This window comes from Coptis chinensis, chromosome 7, assembly GCF_015680905.1.
Source record: "Coptis chinensis isolate HL-2020 chromosome 7, ASM1568090v1, whole genome shotgun sequence".
NCBI lineage: Eukaryota > Viridiplantae > Streptophyta > Magnoliopsida > Ranunculales > Ranunculaceae > Coptis > Coptis chinensis.
In genome coordinates, this window is record NC_141462.1 from 83446894 (window position 1) to 83456744 (window position 9851).

At 34.2% G+C, this 9851-nt stretch overlaps 1 pseudogene; it reads left to right on the forward strand.

The window, feature by feature from the left end:
- Positions 1-3306: 3306 nt before the first annotated feature.
- On the forward strand, positions 3307-6297 carry LOC147489427 (eukaryotic translation initiation factor 2A-like; annotated as a pseudogene).
- Positions 6298-9851: the final 3554 nt, after the last annotated feature.

The window sequence follows — 9851 nt, forward strand, 5'->3', positions numbered from 1 at the left end:
ATTTCTGTTACAGGCACTGCCAATTTTTGCCACATTTCTATGGTAAATTCTTTCCTTATCTCTTTACACTTTGAGGACAAAGCATTCGATTGTTTGGGGGTGGGATAGAAACATTTGCAAAAATTAGGCACTTTTAGGATGTAAATTATGCACTTTTCTTTATATAAAAAAAAATTAAAATCATAAATATTGTTTATACTAGGCACTTAGTGATAATGGTGTTGTTCCCTTCTCCATGATGATATTAGTCTAGAAATCTCACGTAGTACTTGAATTAGGATTTAATTTTTGAAACATAGATTAATACGTAGGTAATAGTCGTTGCATCTTTTCACGAACATCTTGCATGAGCATCTTTAATTGTACTTGGCAGTATTTTTCTGAGACCTAAGTTAGAGTACATAATACATATCATGTGAGAATCTAGCCTAAAAGCCTCATAAGAGTGAAATATCTGAGTGATGACACAAAGGAGAAGTAAATTCCGAGTAGAGAAATCGCACATCCACTTACTTGATCACCACACCATATCCTAAGTGAGAATTTAGGCCCTCTTTGGATTGATATAGCCAGAAATTCACACCTATATGAAATTTATTATTATCCTATTAGTAGCCCTAATCGAGCCTTTCATTAGCCTTTTCACAAACCACAAATCCTTTACTCAATAAAACAAAATAAAAAATAAAATCAGCCTACCTATCTAGATAAGTCTGAGAAATAGGATGAGTGAAGAAAAGAAAAGAGAAAAACCTGTGTAAACAAAAATTAGTTAGTTGCTTCAAAAGAAAATAAAGAAAAAGAAAAGAAGTTTCCATCTAAAGAAAAGAAAATAAAAATAAAAATAAAAATAAAATAAAAACTCTAATAAAATAAAAGGAGTCAAAAAGCCAAAATAAAAAGGCTAAGGATGGAAACAAAGTGTAGAAGCAAAAGAATAAGGTTTTCTCTAGTTACTTAATATGAAGACCCTATTTTCTCAGACTTGTCTTTTTGAATATCCATTTCCTTCATTTTTTTAACCAATACCTACGCCCCGTATCACCTAATAAAGACCTCTAGCTCAATTAGGAATAGGTTTGGTGTGATAGTAAGTGGTAGATGTGTTTGATTAACCTTGGCTTCCTTAGATTGTCATTGAGATTGTGAGAAAACGTGTGCCCACTACACACTGGAATTAGCAAACTTGAGTGGAAAAATCATAGTTTTATATGTTTTGACACATTCCTTGTGAGAACCTAGTTAGGCACGCTTCCCAAAAATTTCAGAAACGGACCTGCCATTGTATTTCATATCATAGTTCATTGTATAGTTGTTTATCTTAAGATGATTTGATTATTATGCATTATTAGTTTAAGTTTTAAAATGATCATTCTTATTTAAATACTAGTGAGATGTATAGATCATTAAGACATAAATAAGGAAACAATAGTTTTATTTCTTAGTCGTTGTAGTATAGATGAAGTTTGTGAGTATCTTCACTGAAAAACTCTCACAAGGCTATAACTCGTCCACTAGAGAAGTCCTAGTGGTTTAAGGTCTTGTTGCATATGGTCAATGCAATCGCACTCGGCGAAACGAGATTAGTTAGCACTACACCATAATAGGATATTTGCAACACGCACCTTTTTTGCTTATTTACCGTTAGTAAATTGCCAACGCTAAATAAGCGTTGGCAATGTTGTAAAGCGTTGGTTTATTTGAGTGAATTTCTGGAATTAATTGCTAACGCTTAAAAAGCGTTGGAGAAGTGTTACAAATCCAAAAAGCAAAACAACTTCGAAATTTCAAAAATAGGGAAACAAAAAAGAAATCGCCGTCAATATGTCAAAATAGAAAACCTCTCTTTCTCTCTCACGGCCCATTTGGGTTAGGTTAGGGTTTTTATCCTTCTTTGGTGACCCTTGTCCCTCTTTTTCGTCCTTCAACCCCTCCTCCTTTTCGAAAAGCACAAATAATCGAAAACAAAGAACCCAAAACAAAATAGACCTAACTATTTTTCTCTTTTCCAAACTAAACTAGGCGTTTGTAATCTCAAAACCTTTTTCATACCTTTTACCGAAAGCAAAAGATTTCAACATACTACTAATTCAAACCGGGTTCATTGTCTTTTTTCCTTCTAAAAATTCATTTAATTTGAAGTGGAGATTCCTCATTGTTTTGGTGTTGTAATGGCGGTCGGTGGAGAGCTTTCCAAAGTAGAAATTTCTACTACTTTATCGGTTCGAGGTATTTGAATCTCGAATTTTACATTTCTTTGCTATATGTTTGTCTCATGTGTAGAATTTCATAGAATAAAGGCGATGCAATTTTTACTTGAGTTTAAATGTTGAAAGCAAGTTGCTTTAAATTTTGGATTTTAGAATTTTGATGAACTTGAGTTGAATTTGCAGATGTACTTAGAATGTTTGGATAAATGTTTATGTATGGGACTTATTGCATCTATTTTCTGGGCAATTATTTTATGTTTGATAATGCATGTTGGTAAATAGTCAAACTCATGTGTTCAAGGAACTATGTTTCTGCAGATGATGAGCTATTTGAGTTCAAGATGGATGAAGGTAATTTTTCACGTCGCTGGATTTGGCATGCTTTCTTTGTTATCATGATTAAACTTGATACTGAAGTGTAGTCTTTACATTTTGCAGAGCAAGTTATTGATGGACTTGATAGAGCTGTCATGACAATGAAGAAAGGGGAGGTTGTAGAGTCGACTATTGCTCTAGAATATGGTTTCGGTTCATCTGAATTCAAGCAAGAATTGGTCATTTGTTACCCGAATTCAACTATGAAGTTGAGCTTGAATCCTTTGTCAAGGTATCTTCAGTGTGGTTTCTTTTTGTACGGCTCTTGCATTGTGCTTGGTATGAGTGAGTTCAAAATTTTCCTTTTCTTTCAATAGGAAAGAGAATTGTGGGACAAGAACACACCCGAGAAAATTGAAAGCGGTAAGAAGAAAGAGGAAGGAAATGATGCATTCAAAGCTGGAAAATATGCTATGGCGACTGAAAATCTCCTTGTAATTAGGCTGGAAATTTTATTGAATATGACACCAACTTCAGTGAAGAGGAAACAAAACAGTCCAAGGTTCTGAAGGTAAGCTGCAATCTGAATAATGCAAACTTGCAAAGTCGAAGCTAAAGGACTACAAACAAGCAGAGAAACTATGCACAAAGGTAGCTAGCGGATTAACTTATGCATACGACTCAAATCACATCAAACCAAGGGGCACGAGTATTAATGTTGTGATAATAATTTTGTTGGTGCTAGAGCGTGAGAGTACGAATGTTAGGGCACTCTATAGACATGCCCAAGCTTACATTCACCTGGCTAATTTGGACATTCTTTGGGATCGATATTAAGGTGTTGGAAATTGATCCCAACACGGTATGTATGTATTGTGCCTTTTATTGTACCGACCAATTCATTAATGTCCAATGTCTCTTGACAAAATGTATGTTGGGGTGGAATCTTTGTGCAATCAGGGACGTAAAAGTCGGAGTATAAAGTCTTGAAGGAGAAAAATGAAGGAGTTCAATAAGAAGGACACTCAGTTATGGCAACATATTTACCAAGATGAGCAAATTAGAAACCCTTGATACTAATGTAAGTTGCTGACCTTTAATAAAAAATTGTGAGGGTCACTTTTCTTTGGTTTAAGTTGACCGTTCTCGACAAATATTATCTATCCGCAGAAAGAAAGTAGCCAGAGGCAGCAGATCTCAAGCGTTGACGGTATGCTTTACCCCTTCTTTTTACTATGTCTTTGGATTACTACGTTTGGCGATGGATGTAACTCTACTTTTATTTGATTTTGCAGGAACGCACTCGTGATAAAGACAGGGTAAGCATTTAATGTTCTAATTTATCTTTCTTTGGATCACATGCTTTTAAGAGATGGGTTTATTAATTTTGTATTTTTCATTTACAGATAAAAGTTCTCCAAAGATGAGCTTGGCTGTAAAGGAGCTTTGCTTATAATAAAGGATGTGGAACTTCGTGTCGGTCTTGCTTATTATACCCCTCTGTTTTATGCTTTTCGGGATCACCGCCAATATTGTGTAGTCCCATTAACATAGAATGCTTGTTTCACGGGGAGAAAGTAAAAAAGAAAAACCAGTCAAATACGCTTGTCCGGCCGCGATCGCCAGCCGTTGACCATTCAATTAAAAAAGAAAACTACTCTCATTTTCTTTTCCTTTTCTATGTGCTAATTATTATTACAGGTAGCTTATTATAATGGCTGTTAGAGATCCTTCACCACCTTTACAGATTCTAGGTACTTACTAACCTTTGCCCACATGGCCCCACATCTCTTTGAATAAATAAACAATATTTTGTTATAAATGTACTGACCGAGAACCCGGACGGCTACGTCTCTCTAGACTGGACTCCCGTTTAACAATGGTCAACCAAGTATGAAGCTTGAAAAAGTTCATTGCTCCAATTCAAAGTTCAGGTGAAGATGGTTCTACACTTATGGTCATCAAACCCGACTCTATGATTGGCCTATATGATTGCACCACTTACTCGAGATTAGATCCTTTGCAATCCCCAATGCTCTTGCAGCTACTTTATCTCCTCGTGGGACTTATCTACAAACTTTTTTCAGAAATCCTCCACACCACGGGGAAAAGAATTTGGTCTTGTGGAACATTCACACCGGTACTCTGTTTATCAATTGTTTCAGAAAAACATGTCTAAAACTACATGGTAACTTTTTCGACAACTATTTTATACTCACTTTTGACTAAGCGAGGTGTGTTTATATTAATTAGTTTGATTGTACAGGGCCCTCTATCCAATTTAGCTCGACGAAGGCATTTGCGTGTCGGCTTGCAACAAATGAGATACTTTTTTTTGATCTTTGGGGATTTTTCAAAAGGTTTCACTTATCGCCTTAGAATCCCCTGGCATAGCTGCTTTGTAGAGCTTTCTAAGGCACGGGTCATATGTTGCGGCGTTTGTTGCAGAATCCAAGGTTTGTTTTTCTTTTTGTCCAAATGTATCCTGCTGAGTGGTTTATGTTACTTGGTAAAGTTGAAAACTAGGTTGTCTTTGAAGACAGAGTTTGTGGACATGCATACATTTTCTTTTGTCAAATTCATAGATACGTTTATAATATAATTTTGTATTAGAAAACACCTAAATGTTAAGCATTTCAATACAGGATGAATTCGGGGAAACACAAATAGCTAAGTTACATTGAGACGGATAGGTGTGTCCGTATCGAACACGGATACGAAGTGTTTGACACGGTGAAATATCAAAATTGTATCCGACATGGATTGTTTTCAAATTATGGTGTGTCCATGTAACATAGATAAATAGGTAGTACTTTGGATAGTACATCTGAATGCTGATAAACTTTGAGTACATGAGCCGAACTGGAATATCTAAATTACCCGATGGCTACAAAATGGTTTGATTTTAGGGCTGATTGTACGGATGAATATTCATGGGTAAATCCCACTTTCTAGTTAGGATTTTACGCAAGAGAGGAAGTTCCCTTTTGCTTTTCACTCTCTCCTATGGCTTCCTTGTATGAGTTCTCCCATGAAAATTCACCTATTAAAGTTCTTGACGGGGAATATATAGTACATATGCTTCACATCTAATGAAAAATTTCTATTACAAACTCGGTTATACACTGAAAATTTCCCATGCATTTAAACACACCTTTTGTTCCATTTATAAAATTAACTACCATGTAGTTAGGTCTCATGAATGAGTGCAAATGCCAATTTTATGTTGGAATATGTTGGTTTCCACCTTAGAAGATAACAGTAATAGTTAACATGCTAAAGTTTTTCTTAAACTCAATGTTTTGGTCCAATAGGGGATTCCCAAAGATTCAAATATTTTCATGTGCAAAGGATGAACAAGCTCAACCTGTTGCTCGACGGGGGTTTTTCCGGTGATCCACAGTGCAAATGAGCTGGAATTATGGTTCTAGTGGACTCCTTATCGTAGCACAATCAGACGTTGATAAAACTAACCAGAGTTACTACGGAGAATCAAAGTCGAACTACTTGACAACTGATGGAGCTCACGAAGGGCTTGTGCCTCTACGTATGTTTTGAGTTCACTTTGTAAGATCAAGTATTCTACTTTATGGTCTGAAAGTGGGACTACTTATTTTAAACTTTTTGGTAGGTAAAGAAGGGCCTGTTCATGATGTTCGATGGTCTTCCACTGGTTCAGAATTTCTTTGTTGTTTATGGGTGTATCCTTTTCTCTCGCTCCTACTTTGACAAGTGCTTTTTTCATAAGTGTAACAAAAAGAAGGAAAGTTAAAGATGCACTGATCATCTTGTCAGTGAACTTTTTATATACAATTTATAGTGCATGTAGTTGTCAACTTATTGTATTCTATATTGCTAAGATACATTATTTATGCATTTCTAGACATGCATATGAATATATCTGGATATATATCCATAATAAAGAAAATGGATACATATAACTTACTAAGTTAATGTAATGTAAATTGGATTGTCAAATCTTGGAGATAGATACATAAAATATTAATTTCTTATTATTTTTGTTAGAACTTATATTGGAAGCCTATCTGAGGATCAAAAAGAAAAAAGAAGACTATTTAAATTTATTTTTGTTATTTACTTTTTTATTGAGAGGAAGTTATCTGGTTTAAAAAGTTATGTTCAAGTATGTGCTATTTGTTATGTTTCATCATGTGTTTACGCTTCTATTTGGGATCCTTATAACTTGTAACTTTCATATAATAGCATATATATAAAAAAAAAATTCATTTTTTTTTTTTTACTAATGAAGTAATTAGGCCTTTCTCTTAATATTGATATCAATGATATCTTCACACCCAAAATATATATAGTAACCATCGTGACTTGATGAGAAACTTATTGGGAAATTGCAAGATGGAATTGTGTTTCTGAAGATGATGAGCTATTTGAGTTCAAGATGGATGAAGGTAATTTTTCAATAATTTGGATTTGGCATGCTTTCTTTGTTATCATGATTAAACTTGATCTTGAAGTGTAGTCTTTACATTTTTTGAGAGCAAGTTATTGATGAACTTGATAGAGCTGTCATGACAATGAAGAAAGGGGAGGTTGTAGAGTCGACTATTGCTCTAGAATATGGTTTCTGTGGCCGTGGAAGGGGAATACGAAGGCGTTGAGCTTTTTGGGTTTGAAGATGCCAAGGACTTCCTAGAGTGAAAGGAAGATTTTGAAAGCAAGGGTGGTTTGTTTAGGTGGGAAGTTTGCTTTTTGTCCTTAATTTTGTTTGCTTGGTTTGGAGTGAGTTTGTAGCTATATATATATTTGTCTAAACCATTCTTGTATTCATTGGATTCTTGTATTCATTGGTTATTGTAGGTTTAGCTGGTCTCGCTACAAAATATGAGAAATTTTTTTTTTATTAGCAACCCATCAGCAACGGTTTATAACCGTTACAAATGAATTTTAAATTATTTTTTTTAAATTAACTAACAACTTTGCAACGGTTACAAACCGTTGGTAAAAATTTTAACAAATTACCAACGCTTAAAAAACGTTTGTGAAATTTCTGTTTGCAACGCTTTTTAAGCGTTGGAAATTTTTATTTGCAACACTTTTTAAGCATTGCAAATATTTCCAACACTTTACCAACGCCATATTTGCAACGCTTAAAAAGCGTTGCAAAAATTATTAGCAACGTTTTTTTGCCGTTGCAAATAGCCTGGTATGGTGTAGTGTAGAACTCCATTTTTGGTCACTTATTCTAATTTCTCATATTTGTTTGAGGACAAACAAAATGCTATTTGGGGGTGGTTTGATAAGAGCCCAAAACTGTAGTTTTAACCCCTTTAACAATATTGCTTTAGACCAATTATGTGATTAATAAGTAAGAGTTAGTACTATTATCATGCTTTTGTGTATTTTAGGCATTAGAGTCGAATATGTCCAGAAATGCATCCCTTTTGCAAGATAAAGGAGCAAGGGTTGGTTGCTAAAAAGTTCTATAATAAAATGCCAAGATTCAAGGAGAAAAAGCCTTTTTAAAGCTCGGTCAAAATTGAAAAGTCAAAGTCAACGTGGGCAGAAACAGCGCATAAAAGTCAGCAGAATTTTCAAAGGCTGTATCTTTGGACTCAGACCTCGGAATTGGGTCTACCTTATGTCAAAACAACCGGCTCGGAAAGCAATTTCCAATGGTCTAAGCCTTGACCCAATAAAAGGAGCAGAAGTGGGCAAAAATCCATGGAAGTCAAATCCAGCTGAAAAGGCCTCTGTGGACTGAAGAAATTGGGTTTTTAGCTCGATTTTTTGGCCCAAAACATGGCTCCTTAACCCATGCACGAAAAAATGGATCTGGTCTCCTCCATTTGTATGGAGAAGACTTAACTCTTAGGATTACCGAGATCTAGATTAGAAAATAAGGTTAGACTCCATTAATTAGTTCCAATAACTTGTTTTAGATCTAGTTTTTTACATTCAATTAATTAGTTTTAGAACAAGGTAGATTATTATTTAGAACCAAATTTTGTTTTATAATAAAGAATTAGTTTTTCATTCCAATTTAGTTTTTGATTTAATTCTTATTTTAGATTTAGTTGTCTTAAATTCATAATTAGTTTGTTTTAATTTGATAAGTAGTTATTCATAATCTTAGTTCTAAATTAGTTTTAATTTTAGTTTTAATTCATTTTGAATTATTATTGTTATTGTTCAAATAGATTAATAGAGTTTAATACTTATTTCAATAATGACTTGTTCTATTTGTTTAATCAAGTTTAGTTTAATTTACATTACGTTTTCCTTTCATTATTTAGTTTAATTAATCCAATGATATTAGACTAAAAACTTCATTAGAGGAGGTTAAAGAAGCCATGTGAGGATGATTGCTTGTTAGAATAGTTGTTATTTAAAATAGAATTTTAAGTTCATTATTATGAGTGTTTAGAGATAAACCTAATAATGATGAACTAGAGTTTAGAGCCATCATCAAAGAGATTTGTGGTGGGAGCTAAACTCTCATGCTAGTGAAACCTTGATTTGAGAGGACTTGGTATTCACTAGGGATTAATATTCGATTCAATGACTAACTAATAGCCAATCGAATTGCATGGTGGAATTTCCCTCCTCTATGTTCTTCCAATTCATTAAATTCACCTTTTAATTGCTTAGTTAAATTAGTTTAATTTATAATTAGTTTTAGTTTAAATAAATCACAACACTACTCTCATTATTCTCACTATTGTTCCTTGTGTTTGATTAGTTGAATTCATTTAAGTCTAGAGAGTTAAGAGTGGAACGATTCTGTACTCTATATATTGCATGAATATATATGTGGGAGTAGGAAATAAATAATTGATACCGTAAGAAGAAAGTTAGAGTAATCTAGTTTAGTTTTTACTAGTTATCACTCGGGTTTTTCAGTTGTTTAATATTCTAACCCGAGCCCAACCCAAAACTGAGTTGGGCTTTGATTTTACAAGACCAAGCTCAGACCACAAATATGAAATGTTAGCCCAGGACCAACAAAAGTTGGGTTTTAGCCCAAACTTCCACCCCTAATTCTCCCTATTTTGATATTGACTTTTGACTTGTTGATTCCAGTGCCCTGATAAGTGTTACTTTTGCACGTGTAAAAACTGGTTCTCACAGACACTCGAGTACACTCGTTCAAGTACCTCGCTCACGTGCACGTTGCAATTTATTTCGAGCAAAGGTTTCGTCCCAAACCAGAAGGCTAAAACTCTAGTTAACAACCAACTGGAAATTTCTCATCAAGGGAATTATGTGAGCATGATTTTTTTTTACTTTTGATTTAAACTACTTTCCTAGGTGACTTAATATGCAAGTTACTAAAAACTTACCTATACT